The sequence below is a fragment of the Desmodus rotundus genome, chromosome 8, assembly GCF_022682495.2.
Source record: "Desmodus rotundus isolate HL8 chromosome 8, HLdesRot8A.1, whole genome shotgun sequence".
NCBI lineage: Eukaryota > Metazoa > Chordata > Mammalia > Chiroptera > Phyllostomidae > Desmodus > Desmodus rotundus.
In genome coordinates this window covers 60,467,241-60,480,531 of record NC_071394.1, presented here as the reverse complement: position 1 = coordinate 60,480,531, position 13,291 = coordinate 60,467,241, and positions in this window count along the sequence as shown.

The window sequence follows — 13,291 nt, the reverse complement described above, 5'->3', positions numbered from 1 at the left end:
GGGGCGAAGCGCTGGCGCCTCACGCAGAGTCACTGCACAGTCCCCAGGGCCACAGGGCAGCTCCCGCCAGGCGGCGAGCAGCCGCGGGCGGCTCCATAGCAACCACGTGGGAGCTCCGCGAGCCGGGTGGAGAAGGGGTGGAAGAAGGCAGGGTCCCGGGGAGAGGGGTGGGGAAGCGGAGGGAGGAGGGGCGGGGTGGAGGAAAGGAGGGGCGCGGGGGAATGGGAAGGTGGGGAACTGAAGGAGGAAGAGAGCTGGGAGGAGCACAGGGGAGAAGGGTAGGGGGTGGGGCGGAGGGGATCTGGAGAAACCCGGGAGGAAAAGAGTAAGGGAGCAGAAGACAGGAGGGGGAGCGGGGAAAAGGGGCTCCAGCGAGGGAAGAAGGAAGGGACGAGAGCGAGGGTGGGGGGCAGGGAGCCAGAGTGCTGGAGAGGAGGGAAGTTGGGGAAGGAGAGGGAGGCAGGGCGGAGGGAGCACAGGCCAGTGAAGAGGGCGCGGCCCCCACCGCCCCACCCCGCCCCCGAGGGCACCAGGCCCGGGCAGGGTTGTGGGCGGAATTCCTGCTCCCAGCGGAGGGAGGCAGCGCAGGAACCCAGGGGGACACTGCGGCCAGCGGGTGACCGCGCGCTGGGAGGAGCCACGAGAGGGCGGGGCGCGGGGCCCCTGGAGGTGGTAGTGGGAAGGGAGGGGGGCTGGGATACCGCGCCCACCTTCCAGCCCCAGACTTGCCTTCCGACCCCCAGCAGAGTCCTGCATCCATTGGGAGGTGCTGTCCCTTCCCCAGGCCTGCAGGCAAAGCCCGGGGGAGGACGCGATCCAGCTCAACACCAGTTCAGACTGTCCCACCGGTGGTTACTTTCTGTTGCAAGAATGTTAAAAAGGTTATATGGATTTTGTTTTGAGTTCACATTCCGCCTCCCCCGCAAAGGAAGGACCTCGTGGAGAGAACGTATTACCAATATTAAGCTCGGAAACTGAAACAGTATTTTCTGATATCCAGCTGAAAATGTCTGGGAAAAGCCAAAAATCACAAACTCTTCGTGGTTCTTCACTATCTGCTGGGCACTGACTTGCACACGGCATCTCACAAAGTGGGTGAAATGGGTGCGATCCTCGCACTGGAAGACCTGACCACAAACTTGGGCTAGACTACACTCGGAAATGTGTGAGAAAAAACATTGTTAAGACTTAGAATTTCAAAAGAAAGCCAGTAGATTTAATTTCTGTATATTTTATTATAAAGGTATTATAAAAAGGAAAAGGAAAGAAAAATAAACTTGGACGTTCTCAGCTAACATGGCCTATGGGAAAATGAAAAGAAACCTAATTGAAAAAACAGAGCTCACCATAAATAGGTTTAGCTTTCAGGCAGGGAACTTGATTAACTCCTCCGCCCCAACACACACACACACACACAGAGAGAAAATGGACCAATCAAATGTAAGATTGTCCATTTTTCATAAAGTAAAGGTCACAAATTCCTCTAAGCCTTTAAGAATAGTATTTGTGTGTGTAGAGCCAGGGCTTTTATTTTATTTTATTTAGTTTTTTGTTCTGAAAATCCTAATCTCTAATTCTTTTCAGGTATTACTCAAAGGAATATTTTTTTTGGTTTCTTCTGCCCACATACTCCCAAATTAGGTACCAATCTAAAAGAAACAGGAAAGCTTGTAGGTTTGTAATTGTAGGATATCCCATCTGGTTTCAACTCTATCTTTGACCAAGAAGAAAAAAATAAAAAGAAAATATGAAAAGTGTAGGCAAACATCCAACTACGTCTATAAAACTGTACATGTTCACTTACTTGGACATGAGATGAATGACTTCCAGTCTTTGCTTCCCAACTAGTTGATGTGGAACCTTTTTTGAGGGTTCACTGAGTTCCAGGCATTATTCTCTGCAATTTATAGATATTAGCATTTTATTTAAACTTCTTAAACTTAGAAGGCAAATACCAATACAGTATTATCCCATTTTGTAGAAGAAGAAACGGGCTTAGAGAGGGCTACGACCTGCCCACATCTGCGCAATGGCAGCCAGCAGTCAGGGTTGGGTTGAAAACCCCAAACCAGCCATCACTGAGCAGGGTCCTTTGCTCCCTGACCTCACACCCCACAAGGTGGGACTACCATTGCATCTTATCTAGAATAATTGTGAATATAACCATGGATCAAATCTATTTATGGGTTAACCGAATCTCTCAATATCATCCAGTTTTGCAGCATTGGGTAGACATGTGGACTTATAAGTCATTATTTTTCAAGTTTTCCTCTAATAAATTTTTGTATGGTATTGTAAACTTTAGAAATACAGAAAGCAACCCGCCATACCCAAAGCTACTAAGCACAAGTTGTTTGTATAGGTTCACATGAATATTTAGAATTCTGGCAATATTTTAAAATATGTCTTCTGAATTCAGTGATAAGCCATGTTGTTTTTTAGCTTGTGTATACTTTTATTTCTTTAAGTAATGAGTATGTTCTTCATTCAAAAGACAACAATCCATACAGTGGGGAGTGCCCAGGGCCTCACAGCAATGAAGCACTACTCCAGAGGGGTTTGGACCGAGAGTGAGTTTTATGGAGTCTTAGAAGAAGCAAGGAGAAAGCAGGGCAGGACTTACTGGGGTAGGGGGTGTGGAGGGGTAGTTGGAGAAGGATTTCCTTCAAAGGCTAGCAAGGTTCATTTTCTAGTGTAAGGTAAGCTGGCTAAGCTGAGCTGGAGGATTGAGGTTGGTGCCGATGAGGTTTCCTTGGCTGGTGTTTCCCCTAAGTGAAGGCTCACGGGTTTAGATTTGTGACACGGGGTGGGTCACTAAGGCAACCACCATTTTGTAGGTCCCAATATACAAATTAACTTTATCAATTCCTCCTTTAATCAATATTCTTAGTTGTACTGAGGGAATTGATCAAAAGTTAAGGTATTCTGAGCTAAGTGCCATTCTGACCTACCACTTCCTATTGATATTGGGGTCAGGTTGGACCACCCACTTAAATACATAGGTTAGGACAGCAATTTTCAACCTTTCTCATCTCATGGCACACATAAACTAATTACTAAAATTCTGCAGCACACCAAAAAATATATTTTTTGCCGATCTGACAAAAAAATAACGTATAATTTTGATTCACTCACACCCAACAGCTATTGTTGTGTTGTCTATTGTCATTTTTTATTTGACAATCTAAGGGAAAAGAGGTCAGTGTCCCTGACTAAATAGTCAGGTATTGCATGTTTTAAAAATTCTTGTGCATACCAGTTGAAAAATCACTGGGTTAGGATACCAAGGTCTCAGTCCCTTAGTTGACTTTTCTTCACCCTGTTTTTGGCATTGTAGGCTAAGGGAAATCATTTGTCTGGTCCCCAGCAGCTGCGTGCATGCATTTAAAGCTTCTTAGAGAACCCAGGAACCAGGGAGACTATTACAATGACTATAAGGAGAGTAGCACCCAATGTTTGGAGGGTTCTCTGAAGCCACAGTCCCCATGACTCAAAATAGCTTAGATCAAATAGATCAAAGACAGCCCTTGTTGAAGGACTTACTTTCTGAAGCCAAGTGGATTGCTCAGTGATCTTACACAGCTGAGCCTCAATTTTCCCAGAAGTGTTATTCCAAGTGCAGCACAGGGGTCTCTTTGCCCAGCTAAACATAATTCAGGGCTGTCCCATCATCAAGAATAAGCTTGGCTGGAGATTTTTGTTGGGCAGCTAGTGCTTTAGTAGCAGATCCTGCAATATCTTTTAAAGGTAAGCAGAGATTCCTGACCACAGCCTCACTTACATTCACTTCTACTCAGGGCAGTAGGAATCTGCCCAGGGAAGCAGATTTTGAATCATGAATGTCTCCTGGGAATCCCCATTTGAGTCTGGGGCTCAGGACTGGAAAGGTGACAAGGTGACAACCATAGAAGTCAGTACATTTAAGGGTCTGTGCACCACACAGGTGGTTTTATTCTGTCCCTCACGTGGTTTTTTGTAGAGATCCAGGACACAGAATCCTGTTTTGGGGGTTGTCCTGTTGCTTATACGTTTACTTGTTTCTTTGTTACCTTTAATACTTAGGCACCTGCAAATTAGGAGGCAGAGACTAAGCATCCCTTGTTATTTGTTTGCACATTCACAGTCAAGGGGGGAGCACTGAGAGTTTCCTCCTGAATTTGGCCTCAGTAAATAGACAATGTGAATATACCCACCCCTAAAATCTTTGCCTGCATCTTTCTTTGTGTCTAAATCAGTCCTGCAGACCTTCACCTGACTAAGCTCAGGGACAGAAGGAGTGAGGAGGAAACAAAAGTGGAGCATTTGGAACCAAAGTGAGCAAAGTACTAATGTTTCTCTATGTAGAATCAGCAATGCCAGTGCTAAAGACTGATGGGCCCAGGATGGGGGACAGATGGGGAGATGGGATAGGAACCACTTAAGAGGCTAAGACCCATATTTTAGGGAAGAGCTTCTTTTTCAGACGCAGCTGAGGAATCAAGCTTGAAATTCAGTTAACTTACTGGGAATGAGTTGGGACCCCTGCTTAAGAGGCCAGGCACCCAGTAAGTTTCAGAGTAGGGACTTACTCTGCCTTCTTCCTCCCACTGAAAAACTGAAGGGCATTGGCTCATGGCCAGAGCCATTTTCCTGATGGCCTATGCTCCTTTCCAAAGGCCCCAAGAGCAAGGGAAGAAATGCGGGCCCTTATGCTCTGCCTGCGCAGACCGCTGGCCAACCCATCTTCCTGCTATAACTGATTGTGATTTCCAGTCTTTTAATTTCTTTTCATTTTCTAAAAAGATTTTTACCCTAAGGAAAACACCCCCTCATAAAGTTTAGTCCAAAGGTGATTTGTTTTTCCTTTTACAGAATTTAGAATGAAAAAAATATCCTGTGACTATTTTAACACATATGACACAGAAGAGATTATTTATAATTTTGCTTAAATATTCTGAAATTCCTATCACTTCTATTTGACATTTACCAAAATTAAAAGTAAAATTTCCCACTAGGGTCTCAAGTCTGAATGAGACTTAATAGAAAATAAGAATGAAGAAATACGGACTTCCACCAAAGATGGAGGCATAGGTAGATACACTTTGCCTCCTTGAACAACCAAAAGAAGGACAACAACAAATTTGAAAACAAAAAATAACAAGAACTGACAGAAAATCGAACTGTTTAGAAGTCTGACAACCGAGGAGTTAAGAAAGATTCATCCAGACCAGTAGGAGGTGTGGAGACAGACAGCCAGGGTGGAGAGGATTCATGGCAAGGTGGCGGCTGGAGGACCTGAGCGGGTGAGGTGGCGGCTAACAAACCAGGTGGTCCCGCATTTGTGTGCCAATAAACCAGGAGGAACAACTGGGGATCAAGACAGACCTCATCCTCGAAACCCAGGATTCCAGTGCAGGGAGATAGAGCCTCAAAACCTCTGACTGAAAACACCTGTGGGGCTTGAGGCAGTGGGAGAAACTCCCAGCCTCACAGGAGAGTTTGTTGAAGAGACCCACAGGGCCCTAGAACATACACAAACCCACCCACCTGGGATTCAGCACCAGAAGGGTCCAATTTGCTTATGGGTAGTGGAGGAAGTGGGTGAAAGTCAGCCAAGAACCCAGCAAGTGTTATTGCTCCCCCTCCCCCACATACAGCCCCACAGTGCAGTGACCTGGCTTCCCCTGCCCTGCCAAATACTTAAAGCTCCATCCCTTACTACCTAACAGACCCACTGAGACAAAAAACATGGCCCAAATGGAAGAACAGATCAAAGCTCCAAAAAGAGAACTAAGCAATGAAGAGATAGTCAACCTGTCAGATGCAGAGTTGAAGACATTGGTAATCAGGATGCTCACAGAAATGGTTGAGTATGGTCACAAAATAGAAGAAAAAGTAAAGGCTATGCAAAGTGAAATAAAGGCAAATCTACAGGGAACCAACAGTGTTGAGAAGGAAATCGGGACTCAAATCAACTATTTGGACCAGAAGGAAGAAGTAAACATTCAACCAGAACAGAATGAAGAAACAAGAACTGAAAAAAATGAGGAGAGGCTTAGGAACCTCCAGGAAAATGTTAAACATTCCAACACCTGAATCATAGGGGTGCCAGAAGGAGAAGAGGAAGAGCAAGAAATTGAAAAGTTATTTGAAAAAATAATGGAGAACTTCCCCAATCTGGCAAAAGAAACAGACTTCCAGGAAGTCCAGGAAGCTCAGGGAGTCCCAAAGAAGCTGGACCCAAGGAAGCACACACCAAGGCACATCATCATTAAGCTACCCAAGATTAAAGATAAGGAGAGAATCTTGGAAGCAGCAAGAAAAAAGGAGAGAGTTACCTACAGAGGAGTGCCCATAAGGCTATCAGCTGATTTCTCAAAAGAAACCTTATAGGCAAGTAGGGGCTGGAAAGAAGTATTCAAAGTCATGGAAAACAAGGATCTACATTCAGCAAAGCTATCATTTAGAATGAGAGGGCAGATAAAGTGCTTCCCAGATAAGGTTAAGTTAAAGGAGTTCATCATCACCAAGGCTTTATTATATGAAATGTTATAGGGACTTTTCTAAGAAATTGAAGAAGTTCAAAAATATGAACAGTAAAATTACAACAAACTCACAACTATCAACAACTGAACCTAAAAACAAAACCAGACTAGGCAAACAACTGAAACAGGAACAGAATCACATAAATGGAGATCCCATGGAGGGTTATCAGCAGGCAAGGGGGTGGGGGGAACGGGGCAAAAGGTACAGGGAATAAGAAGCATAAATGGTAGATGCAAAATAGAGAGGGGGAGGTTAAGAACAGAATGGGAAATGGAGAAGCCAAAGAACTTATATGCATGACCCATGGACATGAACTAAGGTGGGGGATTGCTGGTAGGATGGAGGGTGGAGGGTGGAAGGGAATAAAGTAAAGAAAAAAATGTGATAACTGTAATAGAATAACCAATAAAATATATTTTAACAAACAAAAGAAGGAGAGGGAAAAGACAGAGAGAGAGGCTCTAAGTATTTTTAATAGAATTCTAGTTTTAATGTCAACAAAAGTTAATTTTAGTTTAATTCATAAGCAGCATTTTGCTGTAATATTATTACATACCTTGCTTTTTCTTTTCATACCCACAGTTTGATTTTTAGGTCTGAAACTGAAAAGAATATAACTGAATGATTTTTTTTTCCTTACAGAAGAGGTCAAATGAAAAGAAGACAATTTAATCAATATAGAGTTTGGATTAACTAATTCAAAGTGACTAGATGAAGGTGTGGAATGAAAGCTTTAAACATCCACGGAATACCTAATTACTGTTGATCACCAACTAATTCTAAGCACATGTGCTATTTACTTAGAAAGGAAGTGATATATTGTCTTAGAAAAATAAAAGCAACAATACTATATCTGGACCTCATTAGTATGAGGAAAAGAAAAAGGGGCAACTCATGACATTGCCACAGGAGGAAACAACTGTATTCAGCAGGACACGCCGTTTAGTGGGAGAGGAGACAACACTTGAGATGAAGGCTTTGCCAGCAGAGAAGTGTGAACAGGGACAAGAGAAACAAGCTGAGGTGGCCAACCTGGCTTTTCTGCCTGTGTAAGAGAACAGCTGGTGATGTTTTGTGTGCCGTAAGGTTAGCCACCTTCTCTGCAATCTGCACACACAGCCTAGGAGGCCCTCCTGCAGTTGGGGATTGGAGAGGCTGAAGGACTGACTGAAGGTCACTCAGATTATAAACTGCAAAGGTTGGATTTCCTCTCCATTCTCCCTCTTCATCCACCCTTATGGTGATCCACAAGTGGGGTTGGAAGGAAACCCCTCTCTGATTCCCAAACAGAAGTACACATGGACAAGCACATTACGGCCAGGTAGAGCTCCCGGTCTACTGCTCTGTGATACACACGTCACTGGACGAGGCCTCAGAGTTGAGGGTGTTGCTGGCTTTTCCTGTGGAGCAAAGTTTTATAGATGTTTTACCTAGAATCAGGTAGAAAGCAGAGGCTATCTCTTAGGCATCCAGATGTGCTCAGAAACATCCAGAGGACTGACTGCATTTTTCAGGTTTGAACCAAACGTTCTGGCCTAATAGAATTTAGGGGATGATCTTGGCTCACCAGGTAAATTGAAGGAGAAAGGACAGAAAATTTCTCGGCTGATTAGTGGAAACTTGAAATAAAGATGGAGGACAATGTTAACACTGTTACTATTAAATCTAATGGAAAATCTTTGCTGTGTGGAATTTGCTAATTTGGAAATCATTAGTCTGTTTCTTTATGGCCTGAGGGAAAAGTCAGAAATGGAGGGATCTTGAATTGGGGAGGAAAGGCCTTCCTGACTCTCCAGCAATGTGTTGGTTAAGGAGCCAACCTGGAGGAGAGGTTGGGGTGGCATGGGCCAGCTTGTACAAAGGACGTTGTGTGGCTGACAGAGTGCATTTCACTGGGACTCACCCTTCCCTCTGCTGTCAAGAACCCAACTTCTGGGCCAAGGACAAGTTTCTTTACTGATCTTCCTCGTTAACCTAAACTACACAAGAATGTTCCTGCCATTTGTCATAAGATGCCTCCGTGAGATTGACCAGGGAGTTTACTGGATGGATTCAGGGACATGGGAACCCGGCCCTAGAAAGGATGTGGTCCCCAAACCAAATGTCTGCAGGGGCGAAGCAGAAGGCCCTCCCTATTTCTGCCTTTTGCCTCTATTTCTCTTCAGGATGCCCCTAACTTGTCACCTCTCTGACCAGCTCTGCTTATCCTCTGACCATGTGATCCATGAGGTCACAGAAAGGTTTCGTTTATATCCCTTAGTACAAGGAACAATACTCATTGGCTATCTCAGAATCTCATTTCCAAATACAGAGCAAAAATTTGACTGATTCAACTCAGTTCATTATCCCCTTCTGAGTTAATTATCTGTAGTGAGTTTTAAATGTTGGTTTTAAATGGGGAGCTAGGTCCCCCTTGGAGAAAGGGGTCTGATACTGGCCAGGCAGGCAGTCTCCCACTTCTGCTCTAACTCCGTAGAACTTGGCTTTCATATTCTCAAAAAAATACATCTTTCCTTGTTGCATGGTAACTGCTGCTAACTCCCATTACTTTATAAAACAATCCTGAATGTATTCTCTGCTTTCCCAGCCCCACATTACAACTCTTTCAACCCGCCCTGGGATAGAACGTTGCTCTTCCAGTGTCTCTCTCATTGTCCTTGCTTCTGGATTAAGGGGCAGGAAGGAATACTGAATTATTGCCACGCAATCAAGTACAGCATATTCTTTTTAAAAGAGAAGTGAAAAAAATTGTCTTCTTTTTACTATTTGATTGAGCATCTGTTGTTTCTCCTGCTTATCTCAGAGATCATTGAATCTGGTCCATTAAGAACTGCAGAGGCTAAGTGCCTTGCCTGGGGTCACATATGGCATTTGTGCAGAACTCTGTGTACAGGTGTTTTTCGGTTGTAACATGCTGCCTACCGGACCCCTCCTACCCCATTCCCTGAGTGTAGGGACCAAGGTACAGAACAAGGAAGGGAAGGGCAGGAATCTCATCACTCCATGTCTCAGCTCAGAGCTGGTGACCTGGAGTGATGGGATCCCCTGGTCCACGCATGTCACCATGCGGATGTTTGGTAACTAGACTGTGATTGACCAGCTCTTATGAGTCCAAGTCTTCTCGAATTCTGCAGAGGCTTTCTCATGGAAAGGCTACTGCGTGAGTATTCAGGCTGCTGCCCACCTTGTGGCACAATAAACCCTCCTCTGCTGAAGAAGCTGCCACATTACAGAAATGAGCTGTCTTTGACAAATCACATGGAAAATCGACCTCTCTGAGCCACCATTACCAAATTAAATAGCTAGATAAGAACTAAGTGACTTCCATGACTGCTCACAGCTCTGAAATCCCACAATTCCATGATAAAACCAGGGGAACAAGAGGAGAAATTCTTCGTACAATAAAACACAAAAGAGACAGCTAGGAAGTCCTCAGACTAAATGCAATTTTTAAAAATCCAGGCATTTTGAAAACAGCCCAAATAATTAACTGCTTAGAGATTTTAAAGAAAATGCTCTTGTAACCCATGTGTAAAGGAATAAACAGTTCAACAATAAGCTGTTTTTTTAGTTATGAAATGGAACTCTACATATTCCTTTTTTTTTAAGACACCGCCAAGCTATTCCCTTCTGCAGCTTATGAAGGTCTTAAAAATGGATCATCATGGCAACCGCCCTGCTCTGCAGGAAGTGAGTACCTACTTTGTAAATGAAGACATGGGACTTCAAAGAAATGGGACTTGGGCAAAACACTTGCTCATGAGACATAACCCAAGGTTTCAGGAGGTGGAAAAATTGGAATTTTCCAAAATCAAGAGAAGCTTTACTTTTACCCAATAAGCATACAATCATTTTGATTTTTAAAACAAGGTTAATGACAAAATCTTATTTAATAGATAAATGTCAAAATGATTATACAAATGAAAAATGACATGTAATTTTTAAATTTTAGTTTTATGCTTATATATTTGAAAATATGAATAAAATAATTCCTTCAAATATCCTAAAATATTGACATCAAATAAACTCTGTAAATATAAAAGCTGAAAATTTTTCTTCATGTTTACCAGCTTGAAAAACATCTTATTAGAGAATGTGTGTCTGTGAATGTGTGTGTTGTTTCTCTGTGTGTGAATGTGTCTGTGTAGTCATACTGATGGGGCTAAGTGTGACTGTCACATGGAGTAATGAAGAAATATCTGAGTTTCATTATGCAAGAAAACATACCCCAGTATTTTTTTAAATTAGAAAATCCCTATGTACTTACTTTCTCATGAAGGACTTCTTCAAAAGGAGCCAGGAGGTATAAAAAGAGTATTATTTCTAGGCAGCATTTCCCAAAGTGTAGTAGGGTAGATAATTTTATGTGGTATATGAATAAACATTTTTATTTGAATAATCATGCTATTATTTTTATCATTCCTCCCCACTCCTCCCAACACTCTGCCTCAGGATCACTGGTTTTATTCACAGCATTAATTTGGTTCCTCATGCCTGCCTTCAGCAGCCCAGGCCTGAAAGGTCATTCCTTGCCCTCTACTCCACTACTCTGTCTTTTCTGACCCGTCTCCCCACACTCCCTAACTACAGGAACCCTCGCCTGAGCCCTCTGCAACACACTAAGCCATCGCCAAAACTCAGTCTAGAGAAGTCTAGCTGTTTTTCCACTAAAGCAAAGCTATCCCCTGTTAACCATCAGATATGGTGCCAGTGAATGGTTCACCTTCTATTTTGGTTATTTCTTACTAAGAAACCAATTACCCCAAATTTAGTGGCTTAAAATGACAACCACTTTGTTTGTTTTCTAACTTCTGTGGGTTGACAGCTCAGCTGGTGGTTCTGCTGGTTTCCCTTGGTGTCTTCCAATGGATGGCTGGAGTTGGAAGCATCTGCAGAGCTCCCCCACTCCCGGACCCCACCCCCCTGGCACCCCGCCCCCTGCCCGGGGCCCCAGTCCCCCAGACCAACAGGCACAGCCTCCTTCCTCTCCATGCAGAGTATGTGGTCTCTCTGTGTGATTGTTTGAGGTTCCCAAAAAAGGCAGAAAATAAAAAACCTCCAGGTCATCTTAAGCCTTAGTCCCTGAGCTGGCACACCGCCACCTCTGAGGCTCTCTATTAATTAAGCAGTCCCAGAGCCAGCCCACATTCAAGGAGAGGGGAACTAAATTCCACCTTGTTGAGCTTGGGGAAGGCAGGGGGAGGTTGTGACAAAGAATTTGCAACCATCTTTAATCCACCAGTTTCTCAAACAAGAGAGTTCCTTTCAGTTTCTATGCAGAACAACCACTTTAAGGATTTCAAAACCTGCTTACCATCCTTTGAAATAACTTAGGCTCCTTGGATATAAAAAGTGTGATGTTTTCCCAAAGCAGTACAACATTAAGGTTAAGAACTGGTCCAGACAGACTGTAAGTGATTATAAAATGGACACATGGGTACATATAAATATTACTTGCCTTTCAAACAACACTCTGAAATCCAAGTTTTATGACAAGGAATCTCACTTTGTAGGTGCTCTCACATTCTCTACTTTTCTAGAAAGTAAAATTCATTTTCTAATCAGTAAAGGCATTTTTGTGCACCCTTCTAAAAGTTAAAAAAAAAAAAACCAGGTTACAATTCACAAGAAGTATCAATAAATTGGTTTTAAATAAATGGGGGAAATTTTTTCCATCTCAAATATATCTAAGCAAAATGAAAACCATAGTTTAAATTAACCTAGCAAGGGAATCCTTCCTGCTTTAATTTAATCCTGTCTTCATCTGGAAAATTTCCTGGAGTATACAGACACAGGATAGGTGCCTCTATTTCGGGCCATTTCACAACCTACCTCTTCTCCCCTCTTTTCAATTTAATCTAAATGTGTAAATGTATTTAAGGTAATTAAAGTCAGCCTACAGGGAGCAGTGGTGTGGACAGTCCAAACATTACTTACATTGAATGTGGTAAACATATTTGTACTTATATTTGGAATGGCTGCATGAAGCTGTTTTTCAATCAAATCTGACTGTGTAGGGCAAACTCCTGCGCACTGAGTGCCTGCACTTCTGTTTCTGCTAGAAGTTGATGCGCAGGGGTTTGCCTTCCCTCTGGCCTCTTCTGTGATTTGTCTGGGACTAGGGTCAATAAATATTTGGGTTCAAAGGGCTTTTCTTTTTGCAAAGTAAATAGAAGGAATGGACATATGAAGAATGCAATGAATTAAGTAGGAATATATTGTCAGTTTGCTGGAATTTGCAGATTTCGCTGGTCATTTCCTGCACATGTCATCACTCACCAACTACATTTGTTATTTCACGTACTGAGATTAACAGGCTGAGAAACAGCCTAGTGGTTACTGACAATGATGTGGAAGTTTATCTGTAACCACCCCATTGGAGTGGTTTGCGTGAGAGCTTTATAAACAAAAGGAGGAATTGATGTAATAATCAAGGACCCACACTGAAGAATAAGAACTACGTACATTTTAGGTAGCTGGTTTACGTATGACTGCAAATATGTTGATTTCCTATCCCTGTTCGCGCTTATAAAAATCTTAGCTAGGTGTACAACGGAATCATCCCACCAGTGCACGAATTCTTCTTTCCATACTATCAAAAGTCTCCAGGTCCCTCGTGGAAGGCCGCTCCAGGGAGGAAGCTTTCCATTTAGGGCAGCCTCCTCCGGGGAGGAGACGCTTCCAGACTTGAATTCTCCCGGGAAAGCTGCGCGTCCTCCATGGAACAGCTTCCTGTTCGCATCGGCCTCCGTCAGCCTTCTGCCCC